This window comes from Hydra vulgaris, chromosome 04 (assembly GCF_038396675.1).
Source record: "Hydra vulgaris chromosome 04, alternate assembly HydraT2T_AEP".
NCBI classification, from domain to species: Eukaryota; Metazoa; Cnidaria; class Hydrozoa; order Anthoathecata; family Hydridae; genus Hydra; species Hydra vulgaris.
This window is the reverse complement of record NC_088923.1, coordinates 50,217,068-50,237,346: the sequence shown is the minus strand read 5'-3', so window position 1 is coordinate 50,237,346 and position 20,279 is coordinate 50,217,068. Positions and strand designations below refer to the sequence as shown.

The following is a 20,279-nucleotide window of genomic DNA, read 5'->3' as shown; positions in this document are numbered from 1 at the left end:
TGATAAAGAAGTTAGTAGTTTTTTTCTGTTTTTAAATGTAGAGTACAGTTTATATTACTGGTAAAAAGTTTCACATCAATAATATTACAAAAATTCCGCAAAAAAGGGAGTTTTTGTAATACTATTGAGCTTACCTAGTAACTTCTAATTTTAATTGCATAATGACTAACATACTAACATTATTATTACTTATAACAATTAAAATTATAGACATAAGTTGTTTATGTTGTTTGAGCAAAGCTACAGTCAGGTTGATGCCTTAAAAAACGTCAGTGTTTATTCCGTATCGGTTTTTTGTTTGGGACAAACTGGTCTTGTTTATATATTTTATTAATATGTCCAACTTGTTTTCAAAAGGAAAATGTGGACGGTTTCCTTATAACATAAGAGAAACCTATGGAAAAATTTGGCTTATTGACTGTTTCTTGAACTGATCATAAAAGTGTTTTACGAAATATTTTGCTATTGTTCGCTGCTCTCACGTTGAAAGTAAAAGTAATTCAAATTAATTAATAAAGTTTTTATTGTTACTATTATTAGTAATAAACTGTAAATACGACAACCTTGTTTTACTTTTATTTTTGACTCTTTTTATTAAATTCTATTTACAATTTTTATACAGAAACAAAAATTCTGGAGGGCGTAATTATATACAAAAATAGCTTATGACTTGACTAATAAATTACATCAATTAACTTTAATAATATTATGACAAGAATTTTATAAACGTAACAATAAAGTTTCATAACGATCAGCTATTATCACATCACCCCAAGAACTGAAGTTTTTAAGTAACATAGTCATTTAAATATGTCGGCTTGCTCCTTTCACTGGTTGATCGTCTGATCGCTGATAATAAATTTTCGACGATTTCTCTGCCATCAGCTTTTTCTTCAGCGTCAACAACTGTTTCTTTCGTTCTTTTGTCTCGTGCAGCAAAAATATCTAAATCTTCTAAATCACTTTCATCATTGTCAACCTCTTCACTGATAACAATTTTACTTGAAGCGTTTGAAGAATTTGAGGCAGGAGCTATTCTCACGTCTCGCACATGTCTTGGTACACCATTAATTTCAATATTTGTGTTTGTGAGTATGTCAGTTACAGTAACAATTTTCCAAAATGAAGTGCATTTTGCTTCAGCGGGGCGAATATAAACTTTTTCTCCAATTCTATGAGTTTTCATAACTTGTCGCGATCTTTCCTGAGTTTCAATGTTTTTCTTCTCTTGAATTGGTAGACGCCAAACGTACTTATTTTTTTGAGAAGCAGGTGCAGATTCCTCCTTTGTTCCCACCGTTGGTGTTGCATTGTACCAAAATACCGCTACTAACGGTATTTATAATAATTACAATAGAATAGAAAACAAAGCTGACGTGTTGACAAGAGTTCTAAAGACTTGGTTAAATGAGCTTTCACGAAGAAATACTAAAAAGCTATGTGGAGTAAGTATTGCTAAAGAAATCGGTAATTGTCACTCAAAGCATCATTTTGGCGTTAATCGGACAATGTTTACAGTGCAACGAAGACTTCCGCACGTATTAAAAAAAGATGTTGAAGAATGTGTTCGCAAATGTTGTCAATGTAATTCAATTAATCCAGCGCCAATAAAATGGAAAAATGGAGTGCTAGATGTACCAGACACATGGTATCGAATTGCTTGTGATGTGACTCACTATAAAGGGTTGCCATATTTAACAACGATTGACTGTGGACCAAGTCGGTTTGCAATTTGGAGAAAGTTGCCTCGCGAAGATACCAAAAATGTAGTAAGTCACATTTGAGTCCGTATTTAGGGAGCATGGCCCACCGCAAAAACTGTTGATGGATAATGGAGCGGTGTTTAAGTCTAGTAAATTTTCAAACATATGTGAAAAATGGTGTGTAAAAAAGAAGTATAGATGTGCATATAGACCATCAGGAAATGGGATTGTGGAGCATAACCACCGCACAGTAAAACGAACAGCTGCGAAGCCACAAATATGTCCGTTAGTAGCGGTATTTTGGTACAATGCAACACCAACGGTGGGAACAAAGGAGGAATCTGCACCTGCTTCTCAAAAAAATAAGTACGTTTGGCGTCTACCAATTCAAGAGAAGAAAAACATTGAAACTCAGGAAAGATTGCGACAAGTTATGAAAACTCATAGAATTGGAGAAAAAGTTTATATTCGCCCCGCTGATGCAAATTTCACTTCAGTTTGGAAAATTGTTACTGTAACTGACATACTCACAAACACAAATATTGAAATTAATGGTGTACCAAGACATGTGCGAGACGTGAGAATAGCTCCTGCCTCAAATTCTTCAAACGCTTAAAGTAAAATTGTTATCAGTGAAGAGGTTGACAATGATGAAAGTGATTTTGAAGATTTAACATTTTTGCTGCACAAGACGAAGGAACTGAAGAAACAGTTGTTGACGCTGAGGAGGAAGCTGATGGCAGAGAAATCGTCGAAAATTTATTATCAGCGATCAGACGATCAACCAGTGAAAGGAGAAAGCCGACATATTTAAATGACTATGTTACTTAAAAACTTCAGTTCTTGGGGTGATGTGATAATAGCTGATCGTTATGAAAATTTATTGTTACGTTTATAAAATTCTTGTCATAATATTATTAAAGTTAATTAATGTAATTTATTAGTCAAGTCATAAGCTATTTTTGTATATAATTACGCCCTCCAGAATTTTTGTTTCTGTATAAAAGTTGTAAATAGAATTTAATAAAAAGAGTCAAAAATAAAAGTAAAACAAAGTTGTTGTATTTACAATTTATTACTAATAATGGTAACAATAAGAACTTTATTAATTAATTTGAATTACTTTTACTTTCAACGTGAGAGAAGCGAACGATAGCAAAATATTTCGTAAAACACTTTTATGTTTTACGAAAATTTTTGTAAAACATAAAAGTGTTTTACGAAATATAAGCCAAGTTTTTCCAAAGGTTTCTCTTATGTTATAAAGAAACCGTCCACATGTTCCTTTTGAAAACAAGTTGGACATATTAATAAAATGCTATAAAAAGCACCAGTTTGCCCCAAACAAAAAGCCGATACGGAATAAACACTGACGTTTTTTAAGGCATCAACCTGACTGTAGCTTTGCTCAAACAACATAAACAACTTATGTCTATGATTTTAATTGTTATTAGTAATAATAATGTTAGCCATTATGCAATTAAAATTAGAAGTTACTAGGTAAGCTCAATAGTATTACAAAAATTCCGTTTTTTGCGGAATTTTTGTAATATTATTGATGTGAAACTTTCTACCAGTAATATAAACTGTACTCTACATTTAAAAACAGAAAAAAACTACTAACTTCTTTATCAAACTCAACTTATAAAACTTTAAAAAAATGCGAACTTTCAAGTTTAATTTTCTCAAAAATTACATTGTCCCGCACAAAAAGCTGTAAATAGGTCAAAAATCAAGATAACATTTTTGCTTTGTTTTGTTTACTCTCCTATCTGTTATCCGGTGTTGCTAATAACTCCATTTTTAACATTTGTCTTTATAATTTGAAATTAAACAAAAATAGTAAACGTTGAACTATGTTTAGTTTATAAGCATTAAAGAAGATGCATCAAAATCATCATCATTATCATCATGGTCAATTTTAAGAAGATATGTCTTTAATACTTAAGAATTAGAAATACATTAAAATTTCTCGAACTAATTGCTTTAAGCTCTTACACACTAAATTCACACCTTTTGATTCAAACTTACAGCCAACAAATTAGTGGTAAATCTTAAAATAATCCAAAATAAGATTTAAAAACAATGCAAATATAATATATCTAATAATAAATTGATACTAAAGTTTAAATGATTTTTACCAATTTTCAAAATTTGAAAGTTTTTTAAATCTGTTAAAACTTGCGTGTTTTCTTTTCAAGTAGAAAAATTATTTACGGGATTAGTAAGAAAGGTTAAGCATAAAGATTAAACTTTCAGAAAACGTCATTTCAAAAATTGTTTTTTGTAAGAGTTTTTCTAGCTGTATGAAGGGTTTCAGTTTTGTAGTTATATTTATCGCTGGCATTCGCAGGATTGCTGGCGTTCTCGGACCTTTTAATTAATATTTAACCTTTTCTTATTTTTTCTGTATAATATTATAATGAGGAAATGTTAGGTATAAAATAATATGTTGTTAGGTATAAAATAAATTTTATAAGTTAAACCCTCCTTTCTCCTTTTTTTTAACCAATATAATAAAAATAATATAGCAATAAATAACTTGATATCATCTGCATAAAATTATCTACATTACAATAAATAACATAGAGCTCTAAGAGTGGTATGGATTCTTGAATAATAAATGCACACTAAAGTCGTAAATCCATCGCCCATAGTTATAAAAATGTATCATTTAAAACTAGATATATATTTCTTGTTTTAAGATTCACAGCAATGTCGCAAATCCATTATCGGTAGTTAAGAAAATATTTTTCTAAATAGAAATACATTTCTTGTTTTAAGAAAAATATAATATTTTCCTTAAGACAAGAAATTTCTATTTAGAAGAAAGTTTGCTTAACTACAGATTTCTCAATTTTACTCTATTATTTTATTACTCAATTAAAACTTTTATAAAATTCTCAAAAATTTCTAAAATTTGTTTTCAGTAAATGAAGTGCCACTACGTTATTAATTATGCAACTGCACAAACGCAACCTATTTCAGTAACTGATCACAGATTTGAGACAGATGTGAAAGTGTTAAAAATAAAATTTTTTTAAAATTGTATCACTGTTTTTGACTTCTAAAAATGATTTTAATTTAATTGTGCCCTGTTTTCGCGAGAAGCAAACTAATCATTTAATCTGCCATGTTTCGTGTGTGAAGTAAAATACATCGTTTAAGCTCCTTTGTTTCGCGTAAAAAACAAAATGCACCGTTTAGTGTGCTTTGTTTTGCGCGAGAATCAAAATACATCATTAAGTTTGCTGAAAAACATAAATTTAAAAAGATATGCGTTTAATAACTAAGATATTGTCGCCAAAGTTCTGGGTATTAAAAATACTCGTTCACTCGCTGTTGAAGTTTGTTCCATGGTTAGAAAAGCACTATATAATAAATCCATATTTCGCAATCTGATTCCAATGGCTCTATATATTTGAATTTCTTTGTTTAAACGATTAAAACTATTCCATTGATTGGAGTTAAAAATGTTTTTTATATATATATATATTGCTGAATTTAAGTTATCGGAAATTAATATTGATCTAGGTTTGGCCTCAGATTTATGTTCAGGCTGAATTATATATATATATATATGTATAAATAAATTTATGTATATATATATAAATATATATATATATATATATATATATATATATATATATATATATATATATATATATATATATATATATATATATATATATATGCATATAAATATATTGAATCTTCTGCACCATTTATTTGCCTTTTTTTGCTTCTGTTGGAACCGTTTCATTAGTTATTTGGCATATGCTAATGTTTCGCATGTTAGTAAAGTTGCATTTTTTCTGCTAAGTGCTTTAACAGCAACTTTTAAAGAAGAAAGAACGACCTACATATCCTTAAGAACTTTTAAATTAATTTCTTGAATTTTAATAATAGAATTTAATTCTACTTGATTATATAAAAGATTGGAAAAAACTCATTAAATTGAAATATTGTTTGATTTCAAGAGTTGTCCACTCATTGAGAGTTTAACTTAATCTTTCACCAGTCTTTAGTTAATTGCTTATAATTTGAACTGTTATGGCTTTTTGTGATTTAACTTGAGAAGTTGTAGTTAAGCTAAATAAATATTACTCTTTGTGTAAACATTACAATTACAATGACATGTTTATAAAACACTTTTTTAAATTAATTTATTATAATATTAATCAATACTCAAATAATAATCAATAAAATTATGATAAGTTAATATACCTGTACCAATATCACATTTTATGTTAAACGTTTAACTCGCTCTCACTATTTCACAAATAGCGCAAGAAAAATAGTTTAAATAAAAACCATAAACATAAGCGTTATTTATGTTGTCTAACAAAATGAAAGTATTTTATAGAATTAAAATGTTTTTTAGGCTAAATCACAAACTAAGATTAAACGTTAATTACTCGATAAATAATGATTAATAATATTCGAATATCAAATACTAAGTATTTACTCAATTACTCGAATAATATTTGACAAATATATTCGAATGTTAAATCCAAATTTTGACATATTAGTACATTTTGTTGTTTACTTGTCTTCCAGAAAGTCATCCAGATGTCATTTGTCGCGTAATAAAAATTTAAAACGGATATCTTTGCTAGAAAAAATCAACAAATTAAAAAAAGGTGCAAAAAAAAATTTATTTTAATTACAAAATTTGGACGACATAATTATTATTATTTTGCCGAACAAAAAACTATTAAGGGAACAATGTAATGAGTGAGCATATATCGACTGATATAGGGATAGGCGCAGTTGAGTGTATATACAATAACTGATTTAGGGATAGGCGCCGTGAGGTGGGCGCACATCGAATGTGGTTTTTAGTTTAAAGAAGAATCTGCCAGCCTAAGTGTTGATCTAAACACAACAGAACATTTGTCAAATAAAAAGTCGAAGTAGGTATTATAAAAATGCAAATTTCTTGATAAGCAAAACTGCTACAAAATTAATTGGACTCATTTTGAAACAAAATTTGGATCCTGAAAATTAAAACTTAAAATTTCAGATGCGAGTTAATAAAATCGACCGAAGCGCCTACTCTAAGATATGTTGAAAATATTGGTTCCCGCCATTTTAACATAAAGTTTTTTTTAATTTATAATTGTTTATCATATAATTGTTTTTAAATTAATTCACAAAGTTAGTTAAATAAATACTTTGATTTGTTTGCACTTCTTTTAAGAAAAGTATTTTTTTATCTTACAATTTTATCATACCTAATAGCAACATTTTTTTAACATTTAAACATCTTCCTGTTACTTCTATTGTCTCGTCTTAATATTTACTGTCTTAAGAGAGATTCTTCGTTGAAGTATATGTTTGTACCTTTTAGTATGTAGCATTCTTGAAAAATCTTCGTTTCATCATTATATTATAATAAACAAAACTTATTTGCACAACATAGTTTAACTTTATTCTCCAATTTATTTCAAGTTTGTTTGACACATTCAGGTAAATAGACAATTCAAAAATTATTTCTCCTTAATTCCTTCTCTAAAATTAATTCACCGATAAAATTTAATGCTTTAAATTTTATAGGTGATACTTTCGTTTGTCGTTTTGTTCTTGGTTATTTTTTTATTAAGTATCTCATCATGAAAGTTTAAGTTTATTTTTATCTTTTAAATATCTGTAAATCAAACGTTTTTAAGGCGTTTTTTTTTTTTTTTTTAACTTTTCTATTACTTTGTCTAGACAAAATATAAAAAAAGTAATCAAAAACAAGAGTCTTCATCGAGAGTCTTCAGATGATTATTTTGTATTTGCTTATTAAAAATATTTACGAAGATTTATTGTCGTTGTTTCGAAATCGTTTCCATTTCTTTTTTAAAAAAAATTTCTTTCGACATTTTACAATTTCCACAAATCAGAATTTTAATTTTTGACCGCAAACTTACATTTTTCATAATTTTTAACACTATCATTTTCATTCAGTTTTTTTTCTCTTTAAGACTAATACTTAAAAAACTGGTAAATAGCATCACCATAAACAGTTAAAACAAATGTAAAACAATTCAAAATTTTAGCACCTTTTCTATTTAAAATATGGTGAAAATTTTTATGCACGAGATTTTGTTTTACATATAAAACTAAATTTTATTTTTTAAACTTATTACTCCGGCAAGGCAAGGCGATAAATTATTTTTATATAAGTTATTTTTTATATTGCGCGAGCGATTTTTTTTACCTAATCACGCCTTTACATTAAGAAAAAAAGGTTTTTTTCAAAAATATCGCAAAACCGTCCTTTTACTAATCAAGTTTTTAAAATTTTTTGCTAGCAATAACCGGTTAAAAAAGCAAAGTTTCCAAAAATTTTGCTGTTGGCCCCACCACTACCAATATCACTAACATCAGTTGTACAACTTGTGAAAATTTTTTTATAGAATAAAAAAATATACGCGTTTTTACAAAATGTAATTTTAAGACTCCTTGAATTTGTCATAGTTATTCACTGCATTAAGTTATTACATACCCTGCATTAAGTTGGTTCCCATACAATAAACAAAAACTACGTGTATATTGTTTTAAACTTGAATTAAATTTTCTATTAAACAAAATTCTCAATTAAAAATATAGCTAAGTATAACTAATCTATAACCTGAATAAAATCATAGTTTATCTGTAAGTCTTGATATATTGTTTTTATTCTTTATTTATAACGGGATACTACTTCAAAAACAAAAAAAATGGTGAAGTACATAGAATAAATAATAGAATAAATAGAATATTTAAAACATTTAAAATATTTAGATAAAAATTAATATTAGTGACACTTTTTTAGCTTAGTGACCTTAATTAACTTTAAATAAAATTCGCGTGAGAGATTTTTTTTTACATATGAGATTTACTTAACCTATGCTTAAAACCATGACAACATGTTATTTAACAGATATTTTATTTGAATGACTTTAGGTTTTTTTTTTCTTTTAAACTGTTAAAAACACCAATTACGATTTTTATTTAAGCACTATTTTTTTGAAACTAGTTTAAAATTGCGAAATATCGCAAAGCAAAAAACTTTTTTACGATATTTTGAGTTATTAAACGAAATTTATATTATAAATAATTCGAACTTCTATTTACCAGTATTTTCAGCCTTAATACAGGTTTTTATAGTCGTTGTAATTGTACCGCGCAAACGTACACTCACGCCCGTATAAATGCTCTATACGCAAACGTACACACACGCCCGTATAAATGCTCTAGACCAACACCCGCAATCTAAAACCACAACTAAATAAAAGATTAAATTCTGCATTACTTTGGAAATTTTTTCATTTAAAAAAGTACTCAGTTAAAATAAAAAGTTTTCAAAGTTATTGAAAACATTTTTGTTTGGTTTTTACATAACTTTGTTTTAATAAATAATTTTAGGAACTCTTAAAGCTCAATTTATAACGAAATTAAACGACGCTCTGTCGTTCTTTCCTAAACTGAACTCTAAACTTCCTTCCTAACGTCTATGCATATATTACTGATCACAATTAAACGTAATGGCCAATATATAAGATATTTTCATTACGTACCAAAATCGTATCACTTGTTGATTGTTTCTTAGTTTCTTTAAATAATTTATAAATTTTTACGCTTCTTGTACGCAAGAAATAATTGATAATTTTTTTTTGAAGTTTTCACTAAGCAATATCAATTGCCTGGGATAACTTATGTTTGTCACATTTGGAATTGCGATGAAACGGTGATCAAGGCAAAGAAACTGTAGTATGTCAAAAAGGTGCAAAGCGTGTTTTGAAACTCACTGGTAACAATGAAAAAATCCATTATACAGTGAACAATTGCTGTAATGCTGATGGATACTTTACACCACCATTCGTGGTATAAAAAGCAAAACGAAACTTTAGAGGTGAGTGGGCTTTAGGTGGTCCGACTGGCACCAAATATTCAATTTCTAAATCTGGTTGAATGGAGCATGACACATTTATTGAATGGTTGAAGAAAGTGTACATACCAGAATATCAAGCTATTAATGGTACTCATATTTTACATCTTGATGGGCATACGCCTAACTTCAGTTTAGCAGCTGTATTGCTATCTCGGAAAAACAATATAATTTTGATTTGTCTACCAGCCCACCTATCTCACATTTTTCAGCCACTGGACAGAGGTGTCTATTGCCATGTTAAGCAAGTGTGGAAGGCAGCTCTTATAAAACAAAGACACAAAATGCAAAAACTTAGATAAAGAAAATTTGAATGAGAGCGGTAAGTGTTTTACACGTTTGCACGCTATTACTGGTTTTGACTGTACTGGGTTATTTCCACTTAACAAAAACAAAATCAATCAACTGGCATTAGCTATCTCCGAAACGTTTAACCAACCGACGCCTTCAATGCCATTGCAAACAATAAAGTCTTTAGCATTATCTTCTGAACAAGCAACAGCAGCTTCGAGGTTCGAAGTACAGAGCACTACATGAGAGAATGAAAATCGAAATGGAAAATGAGCTAAAGAGTTTTTTTCAAGAAAAATCAGTCTCATGTAAAAAAATCAAGGCAACCTAATATTTCAAAAATTGCTGGCCAATGTATTACAGATCATCTCAAAAAAAGAGAAGTTAAGCAACTCAAATTAGCTGAAAAGCAAGCTAAAAAGCGTAAAACCATCTGCAAACTCATAATGCCATTGCCAAACGCTCCAGAAAAAGATGTAACTCAAAATATAGAACCGATTACAACACCTTCAGCCAAAAGAAGAAAAATTATTAAATGCAGAAAGTGTAAAAAAAAATTACATTCGGACATGATGTCATGCGAGAATCCAAATTGCAATACTTGGCTCTGCAACAAAACATGTTGCCAAAAATTTTGTAATGGGTTCAGATTTTTTTTGTTTAAAAAATGTAAACCTTAAATCTTTTATTTCTGCATGCTATATAAAAATTACAATTACAATTAAAAAAAAAAAAAAAAATAAATAAATAATGTGGTTGTTGGTATTTTTTATCTTATTTAAAAAAAATAGTTTAAAAATTTAAAAAAATAATAAAGTTACTTTATTTTTATTGTTCGGTGATCGGTTTGACCCGCTTCTACTCTATACCATTTGCATAAAAAGTTCAAATAAATGGTTTTTTCATTACAGGTTTGCTATATATCAATGACGCATTTTGTTAAAAGAGTTTTAATTGATTTGAATTTTCTACTAAAAGCAATTATCCATTATATACATCAAATAAAAGTTCGTTTTATGAGGATTTAAGTTGTTTGATTGGCATGTTTTTTCATTGCGTATCGAATGATTCTTTTGTTTTTTAATGAAGTAAAGTTATGATATCTCTATCAAGACAACCAAACACAATGAACGTTTTTTAGAACTTCAACTCAATATCTTTTACCTTGAGCTATGAATACCTTGGTATCGATCTAGAATCGACACTATACATGAGTAGTTATTTTAAAACTGCTTATTAAAAAAAGCCAATTAGAAATTAGGAAAATCAACTCGTTTACTGAATTCAAAAATAAGTTAAAAATTTATTTTTAAATAATGTTTTTTTATAACATTATTTAAAAATAAATTTATTACTTCAATTGGTTATAATTTTATTATATTTTATAACAGGACTTATATTGATATTAGAATTTCAATAGTTTCTGAAGTAATTTATCCGGTATATTTATTCGTCAAATAAAAATAAAATAAATAAAGCATCATCATCTTGATTTTTTGGAATTGTATAAGTAAAACAAAAGATAAAAAACTGATAAGAAGGATGTTACTAACTGTAAACGAATGAGATCACAAAATGAATTCTAATCTATTCTTAGTTTTTTTTATTATTTATTAGTGTAAATTTTGACAAATCAGCATGCCAAGGAAGTGGACATTTTTTATATATTATGAACATATTAGTGGATAATTTATGTTACACTTGTTGTGTAATTACATTTTCCTCACAGAAAAGAACTAGCATTACTTCGATATGAATGTAGGGGACCAGTATAAGTCATGGGCTCCACATATATCCTGTAGCTCTTCTTCGGGTACACTACGAGAATATTTGAAAAATAAAAAAAGAGCTTTGGCTTTTGCTGTTGCTATGATATAGAGGGAGCCTAAAAACCATACAGATGACTGCGATTTCTGCTTGACCTCACAAATTAAGGCAGGTTTGAAGAAAAAAGGAACAGTTAAATATCAGAGTCATTCTCTTTGTCATTTGACCTGTTCCACATTCGGATAGTTTACCAGTTCGTACTCCACCCATGGTGTGAGTTAGAAGCAGAAAACCAAGGCAGAAATGAAGTAGAAATAGAAAAAAAAGAAAAAAACAAGCCTTCCACATCGAATGATCCTGGTTTTGTGTTGGCAGATGATGTACAACACATAATGAGTCAAGTAGAAGCAAGTGATCTTGTTCGAGATCTGAATTTGTCACAGAAAAAGACATAACTTCTAGGGTCAAGACTAAAGCAGTCAAACCTTCTCCAATTTGATGTCTTAGTTTCAAATTACAGAGAACGGCAGCAGAATCTGGAATTTTTTTTTTTTTTGAGAAGAAAAATAGTCTTGTTGTTTGCATTGATGTCTTTGGATTAATTTATTGTCTTAATTTAAACTATGATCCAACCGAATGGAGATTATTCATAGACTCATCTAAGCTAAGCTTGGAGGCTGTATAACTGCACAATGGAAACCGTCGTCCTTCTGTTTCAATCGATCATGCAGTTCACATGAAAGAGACTTATATAAACAGGAAAGTTCTCCTCAAATCAGTTATTTACAACTAGGGTATCCAATACCGTTCAAAAAATCAATACTGGTATTTCGGTATTATAAAAATATAATACAGGAATACTGGTATTAAAATCGGTATTCAATATTTTAAATTTTTAAAGCAAAGTAAATAAGTTTAAATATCACAAAAACTTAAAAAGAATGCAAATTTATTGATCTATTTGGTAAAACCTTTATCTTTTATTCCAGGAAAGTAACCTCTTAAAAAACAAAGAGCATCCAGAGTTTTGTTGTCCATTATGCACTGCAACTTGTTTAAAGTAATACCGGCAGCAGAAAATGCTCTTTCGGATTCTACGCTAGTTGGCCGAATCGTTAAAAGAAGTTCATAAACCTGTAGGAGATATTTTCTTCGCACATCTTCGAAGAGACTCGTTTCTTTTTTTAGACACTTGATTGTATCACCAGCGCGTTGTGGTTGTTTCCGTACAACCTTATAGTTATTTGTTTACAAATGGCCTTGTACGTGTCTTTTTTCATTGATTTCTCAGAACTTTTTCCTTCGTCAATCTCAACTTCACTAACTCAAAATGAAGAATTTCTCGTGCTCGTTCTTTAACAGCAGTGCTTTGATTCCAAAGTCCCTTGTGATTTACAATGCCCATAAGTGAATTGAGATTACTCGCTTTTGATGCACGTGGAAAATTAAAATTTAATAAGTTTGAGTTTCTAATACCATTGTCAAGACCTTTATGCAGGTAAGAAATTAAATTGGAAAACTGCTTTCTTCTTGCAAAAATACGTTGTTTTAAAGCACACATAAATTCTATGCTCAATGATGACTTAATTTCACATAGCCTGTCAAACATAAATGTCAATGCTGCATCCGCAGAAATTAAGTTAGCATCCTAATTTTACCGACAAAAGTGCTGAAATAGTAGCTGAAACTGTTTCCAAATCAGTTTCTGTAAAGTTTTTATTAAGTTTTATGTCTATATCGATTTTTGAATGTATGACTTTAATTTGTAAAAACGTTAAAGCATTGTAATTGCTAGGCTATTCGATCTAGTTTTGGAATCTGCAATAAAGAAGTATTTTTTACGAAGTTCAAGCTTTACATAATTCTGTAGTACCTCATTTTTTAAAGGTGAACGTTTGAATATTTGCCCAATTTTCCTTACTTTTTGTATAAATGGACCAATTTGACTATGCGTTAACTCTGTATCTTGTTCTTGTATATTGTAATCCATCACTTATCCTTCCTTGTATGATTTGAAATATTGTCAAATGCACAATAGTTTTCGTGCTCTTCGGCATCTGAATAGAAGTCTATTAATTCATTCGAGCAAAAAGGTTCTTTCTTCGGTTGTTTCATTTTTATATAGAACATGTACACTTTCAAGTTGAATGGGCATTTGCCTACTTTTTGCATAACTGCTGCACCATCTTTTGTTAAACAAACAATATTCTTTTCTAATGACAAACCATACTGATTCAATTTTTCACTTAAAATTAAGAGACATTTTTCTGCAGGTTCGGAGAAGTCCTAAATTCCAAAACTTTGACTCCGAGTGAAGATTTATGTTTATGTATCGCTGGTTCCTTAAGCAAGATCACTCATCAAAAGTAATACTTAAACCTTTTCCATTTAATTTATATTCTGATATTTCTTTAATTACTAACTGTCGAATAGTAATAGTCGAATAGTGTTTCGCTATAACTAGTGACAATTTTTTGTATAGTCGTGGCGGATTTCGGAAGTTTATTACTTAAATTTAATGCTTATAATGATATTCGAAGATCATCGGATGTTATGAAATTTCTGAGTGGAAGCCCATCGGATGTTATGAAAATTCTGAGTGGAAACCCTAGTACTGTCATTCTAGATAAGATTGTTGCCAGCGAGTCTTCTGTAGTTTTTTTAAAATATTTAGTAATTTTTGTAGGAGGCGTATCAGATATTGAACAAGAGGTTCAATAGCATCTCGTTTTCGTAATATTACATCATGCTTTGTTTTTAAATGTGTATGAAGGCCCTTGTTGAGCTACCTGCTTTTTTTAAAATTTTTGCGTACTTCTTACACTTTGCACTACGCCCTTTTTCATCTTTGAGAAAGAAAAACCAAACAGAATATTTATCTTTTGAACTCACAATAAACTTTTTAATTTCACTCTCCATCGGCTAAATTAGAATAATAATTTAGCCGATGGAGAGTGAAATTAAAAAGAAATAGGTTTATCAAAGAAATAGCTATATAAAGATTTTGTAATTTGCAAAAATGTGAACTCGTATTTTACTTTTAGATCCTCGCCGAGTAACTAAACATGTAAAATCAAGAACTCAAGAACTAAAGAATGTTTAACGCATTGCTTTAAAGTATACGCACTTATGATTGTTTCAATAAAGAATATAAAAACAACAACATGCAATTGTAAACCTACTGGGAATTTAAATAATTTCAAAAATGAGGCAAGTAATAATGAGAAGAGTTTCATCAAAAAGTTGTCAATGAATCAGAGTTTGACAACTTTACTTTTATATATTAGGTTTTTCTCAAACAAAGAGTTTAAACACGTGATAGAAAAAAATAAATAACAATAACAAGGTCACTTCCAGTAATATAGAAATTGCTAACGTGTTTAATAATCACTTTGGAAGTGTTTTTACGTACGATAATTGCTATTTGTCTAATATTGCTACTTATGTTAATGATCCAATAAGTATTGACACGGTTTATTTTTCCGTGGAGTCAGTGTATAAAACCCTAATGGGAATTAATCCAAGTACCTCGTTCGGTCCTGATTGACTACCTAATTTAATTCTTAAAAAGTTAGCTCATGTTTTATGTTTTCCTCTTTCATATATTTTTGAGGCTAGTTTTACATCAAACGCTTTACCTAATCAATGGCGCAAAGCTTTCGTCTCCCCAATTTTTAAAAACGGAGCTACATCGGATCCTAACAACTATAGACCCATCTCTTTAACTTGTACTTGTTGTCGAATCATGAAAAAAATTATCAACTCACATATTGTTCAATATCTAAATAAATATAACATAATATCTCCTAGTCAGCACGGTTTCCTCAATAAACGTTCTACATGTACGAATCTTTTAGAACCTGCTAACGATCGGAGTACTGCACTTGACAATCATCTGATTACAGATGTTATATATATCGACTTCCGAAAGGCGTTTGATTCCATATCTCATTCAAAATTAATATATAAACTTTCATTATACAATATTCGTGGTAACTTTTTAAAGTGGATCACTGCATTTCTCACAGACAGATCTCAACAGGTAAAGATTAGTAGTGCTTTATCAGATCCGATTCGAATTGTAAGTGGTGTACCTCAGGGTAGTGTGCTAGGACCAACTTTGTTCTTATTATTTATAAATGACTTATCATCTGTAGTAAACAATCCCGAATGTGCAATAAAACTTTTTGCTGATGATTTAAAGTTATACAGTTCGTATCGCGATATGAATCATAGCCACGATTTAACTGTTGTTCTTGATAGAATAATTATTTGGTCGGATACTTGGCAATTGCCAATTGCCAGCAAAAAATGTTTTTCACACAGAATAGCACTTTCTCCATTGCATAGTATTAGTTTTAATTACAAGTTAGGTGATTGTATTCTAGATTGGTCATCTAACCCTAAAGATCTTGGAGTAATTATGGACTCCCACCAAAACTACAAAAAACACATTCCCAGAGTCATTCGTGTAGCAAATACTAGAGCATACCTAATCTTAAAATGCTTTAAAACTTGCAATCCTATTATGCTAGTACGTGCATTTACCACTTATAGAAGACCAATTATTGAATATTGCTCTCCAGTTTGGTCGCCACACCAAACTATGTTAATTAAATCTATTGAAAATATTCAAAAACGATTCACAAAAAAAATTGCTTATATTAGTTGTTTAAGCTATTCTAGCCGTTTTCAGTTGCTTGGTTTGGATTCTCTGGAACTCAGAAGTTTAAAGCATGATTTAGTCATACGTTTCAAAATTATGTATAATTTGGTTTGCATAGATAGAAACTTGTTTTTTGAAATTAACAATAATAAATACACCCGTGGTCATACTTTTAGGATTCGAAAGCAACGATGTCAACTCGACATTTGCAAATATTGTTTTGCTCAACGAGTTGTAAATATCTGGAACAATCTGACATCAGAAGCTGTAAATGCTAATTTTGTATTTTTAAAAATAAAATTAAATCGTGCAATTTCGATAAACATTGTGTCTATAAAGTAAATAAATGAATTCTTGAATGTTTCTATTATAAACTATATTTGTTCCTATGTACTTTGTTTTCTTATTTAAGGGCATATTGTCAGTGTCTATTTATTGGACCTGTATGTCCTTTAGATCATGTATTTTTTTTTAAACTTGTTCTAATAAATCTTTATTTATTTATAGAATAAAAAATATTTTAAAAATAAGCAACAACTGTTTACGAATTTTCGTATATTTATAATCTAAAATACGTCGATGAAATACGTCTCAAAAATAGTTGCATTTTAATATCTACTTAAATGTTGTAATACTTTAATTGAAATTATCGTTATAAATCAATTTAAAAAAGTACATAAAGTATACAAATATTAATAAAAATAAAAAATGATAAAAAGCCTTTTAATACTGGTATTCGAAATTAGACAAAATTGACCGAAGTCCCGGTTTTTAGTATCCCGGTATACCGGTATTGGATTCCTTAATTACAACGAACACAAATGGAATATTTGTGGTGATCTAAAAGTCATTGGTATACTTTTAGGAATGCAATTAGGGTATACTCAATACTGCTGCTTTTCGTGAATGTGGGGCAGTAGAGACAGAAGTTCACATTATATGAAAAAAAACTGGCCTGCAAGAAATCTCAATACAGGTGAAAATAATGTTATTGCTGAAGCGCTCGTGGATCCAAAAAGATTTTTTTCACCATTACATATTAAGTTGGGTTTAATGAAAAATTTTGTCAAAGGTATGTACAAAGAAGGACAGGCTTTTAGGTATTTAAAAAACAAGTTTCCAAAAATACATGATGCAAAAGTTAAAATGGGTATTTTTGTTGTGCCACATTAACGTCAACTTATGAAAGATCCTGCACTTGACAAAGTTTTGAAGGGGATTTGGAAGCTCTTAAGGAAGTGATTTATGGATTTTTAAGCAACAAAAGAGATGATAACTGCATTCAATCGGTAACAGTACTTCTGCAAAAATACCATCAACTTGGATGTTACATGTCCATTAAGATTCATTTCCTCCATTCACACCTAGTCTTCTTCCCTCCCACCCCCTCCTTAGTTGTGGACATACAACGTTACGTTAAATTGTTGACGCAAAGCACATGTAGCAATGCATGGAAGCGCATGTGAATATTTATCTTTCTTTGAACAAACATTTTTTAAAAATCTCATTATAACAACATTCGCAACTCATAAATAAAATTCGAATCGGAAAAGATAAAGAGACATATAACTGATACCGAGAGTTTAGGTATCAAAGATTGCAGTGTTTTTACTATTTTTGATGAACTCGATAAAAGTCACAAAACCGCTATTTTAACGTAACAACATGATTATGTGTAAAGCTTTGCTACTCTTTGTTCGTTCATTTTGTGAAAAAACTGATCATTACATCTTATTTCATTTGACAGTATGGTAATATATTTCTTTGCGTTTGGCCAGATAAATTATGCTCGACTTACTCCGTTATATTTGGCAACAATGATTGAACTTGAATCCAATGTTATAGAGCTATTCCACGTAGTACAAAAAGTTTAATATAATATTCAAATCCTAGAAAATAAAAAACTAAATGTATTATTCAAAAGTTAAAGGTTTCTAAAAATATCTAACATGTAGAACTAGTTTTCGAAGGATTTTAGGATTTAATGCTTAAACCTTTTTAGACTTCAAATTTAAATTGTTTTTCTTGTAAATCATTTTGAAACCTTTTTTTTTGAAGCTTTTTCAAATTTCTATGTAGATTTGTCTCACGCAAAATATAGATGGGGCTCTTGCTTTTCAAATTGAAAATTTATTATAATAATTAAATAGTCTTTCATTGAGAAATTTCTATTTGTCTTCTTTAAGTTTGTCACGCTGTGACATGACGCCGTGACACTAATAGTAACATTTTTCATTCTTGCGTAAGAATATTTATTTATTTAAATAAAGATTTATAAATTATTTGTAACTAAAATAGGGCAATAAATATCAATAGATATTTAAATTTAAACATTTTTAGTTTTTGTGTTAGGTGTCTTAAGTTTATGTCACGTTGTGACGACACGGCGTGACATTCTTTAAAATTAAATTTTTTAAAGACTGCTTTTTATGAAAATGTTACGCAAAAACATGTTGGTTTAACATTTGTAGTATCTTTATTGTTTTTTATTTGTGGATAAGTTTTGAAACCTCCTTTAATATAACTAACATTGTTTTTTTATTAAACGTGTAGGTGTACCTGTAAATATGTAGACATATTTTACTAACGCCTTTGTTATTTAGTTTTTCTTAAATTTTGTCGCGCCATTGCTGAAGTTATTATGAATGTTTATTTTTTATACAATTCCTTATTTCTTCGTTAAAAGTAATGAAAGTGCCTCTGACTCATGCTGAACGCCAGAGAAAGTATTGTGAAAGACAAATGAAAAAAATTGGTCCAGATTTTATAAAGGAAAAGGACTCGATACGGAAAAAGGAAAAACGAAATTCTAATGTTGAATTAGCACGTTTAAAGGACAAGTTAAGAAAAAAAAAGAGCAGAGTTTCTTCATCTAAAATAACATCTAACATCTCTCCTGATTACAAATCATCTTGTTCACTTGGTAAAGCTGTTAAAAAAGCAATACGTGCACTTCCAAATTCTCCTCTTAAAAAAGCAACTGTTGCTAAACAACTTGCAATTCAGTTTAACAAAAATTTACCAGATATGCAACCGACACATGAACCTAATGCTCTTAATGATGAAACGAAGCTATGCGTCATTAGTTTTTTTGAACAAGATGGTATATCCTGTCAGGCACCTGGAGTAAGAGATACGATTGTTTTAAGAAGTAATAAAGAAAACAAGAAAATGCAAAAAAGGTATTTAACAATGAATATAAGGAAAGCATATCAAATATTTAAAAACGAACAAAATCATTTTTCAATCAGTAAATCCAAGTTTGCTACTTTGAGACCAGGCCATATACTTTTATCAAGCTTAATGCCTAGAAATGTTTGTTCATGTCAAAAACATAAAAGCATTATCTTGTCACTCAAAGCATTACATTTCATCGATTTGAAAATTCCCCTTTATTCGCATGCTTTACTAAATATTTTAGTGTGTGACGAGAAAAATGATAACTGTTGGAATAATCTTTGTGAAGCTTGTAAGGACGGAAAGGTATTTCTCAAAACATACCAATTAGATGAAAAAAACCACGATAAAGAAATTACCTGGTACCTTTGGGAAAAAGTTACACAACTTAGTTGAACTAAGTACCTCGAAAAAGCTATAAAAAAAGATAAAACCATAATTTTGTATAACAACGTTTGCAAAATGCTCCCCAAATTTCTTTTGCATTAGTTTATAAAAGGAAAACAATCAATGAGTTATGAAAGCCAAACAAAAGTTTTAAAAAGCAATCTTGATTCAGTTTTGTTACAAGTTGACTTTGCAGAAAACTTCTCAACTTTCTGGCAGGATGAAGTTCAGTCAGCACATTGGAACACAAAATTAGTAACATTACTTACTACTTTTAGCTGGCATGGACAGTTTAAATATTCAAAGAATTTGTACTGGTCACACCGTGACGTCACCGTGACGTATATTTATGTGGTGTCTTCATTTT

The 20,279-nt window shown here is 29.4% G+C and overlaps 1 protein-coding gene across 1 annotated transcript in view; it reads right to left on the bottom strand.

Annotated features, from left to right (window-relative positions):
* LOC136079893 (uncharacterized) overlaps positions 1–10,854 on the bottom strand; it is a 70,241-nt gene extending 59,387 nt beyond the window's left edge. Inside the window, exon 1 of the mRNA XM_065796566.1 lies at positions 10,737–10,854. The gene's annotated coding sequence lies outside the window, so the exon portion shown is untranslated. The remainder of the gene's footprint in view (positions 1–10,736) is intronic.
* Between the last annotated feature and the right edge of the window lie 9,425 nt (positions 10,855–20,279).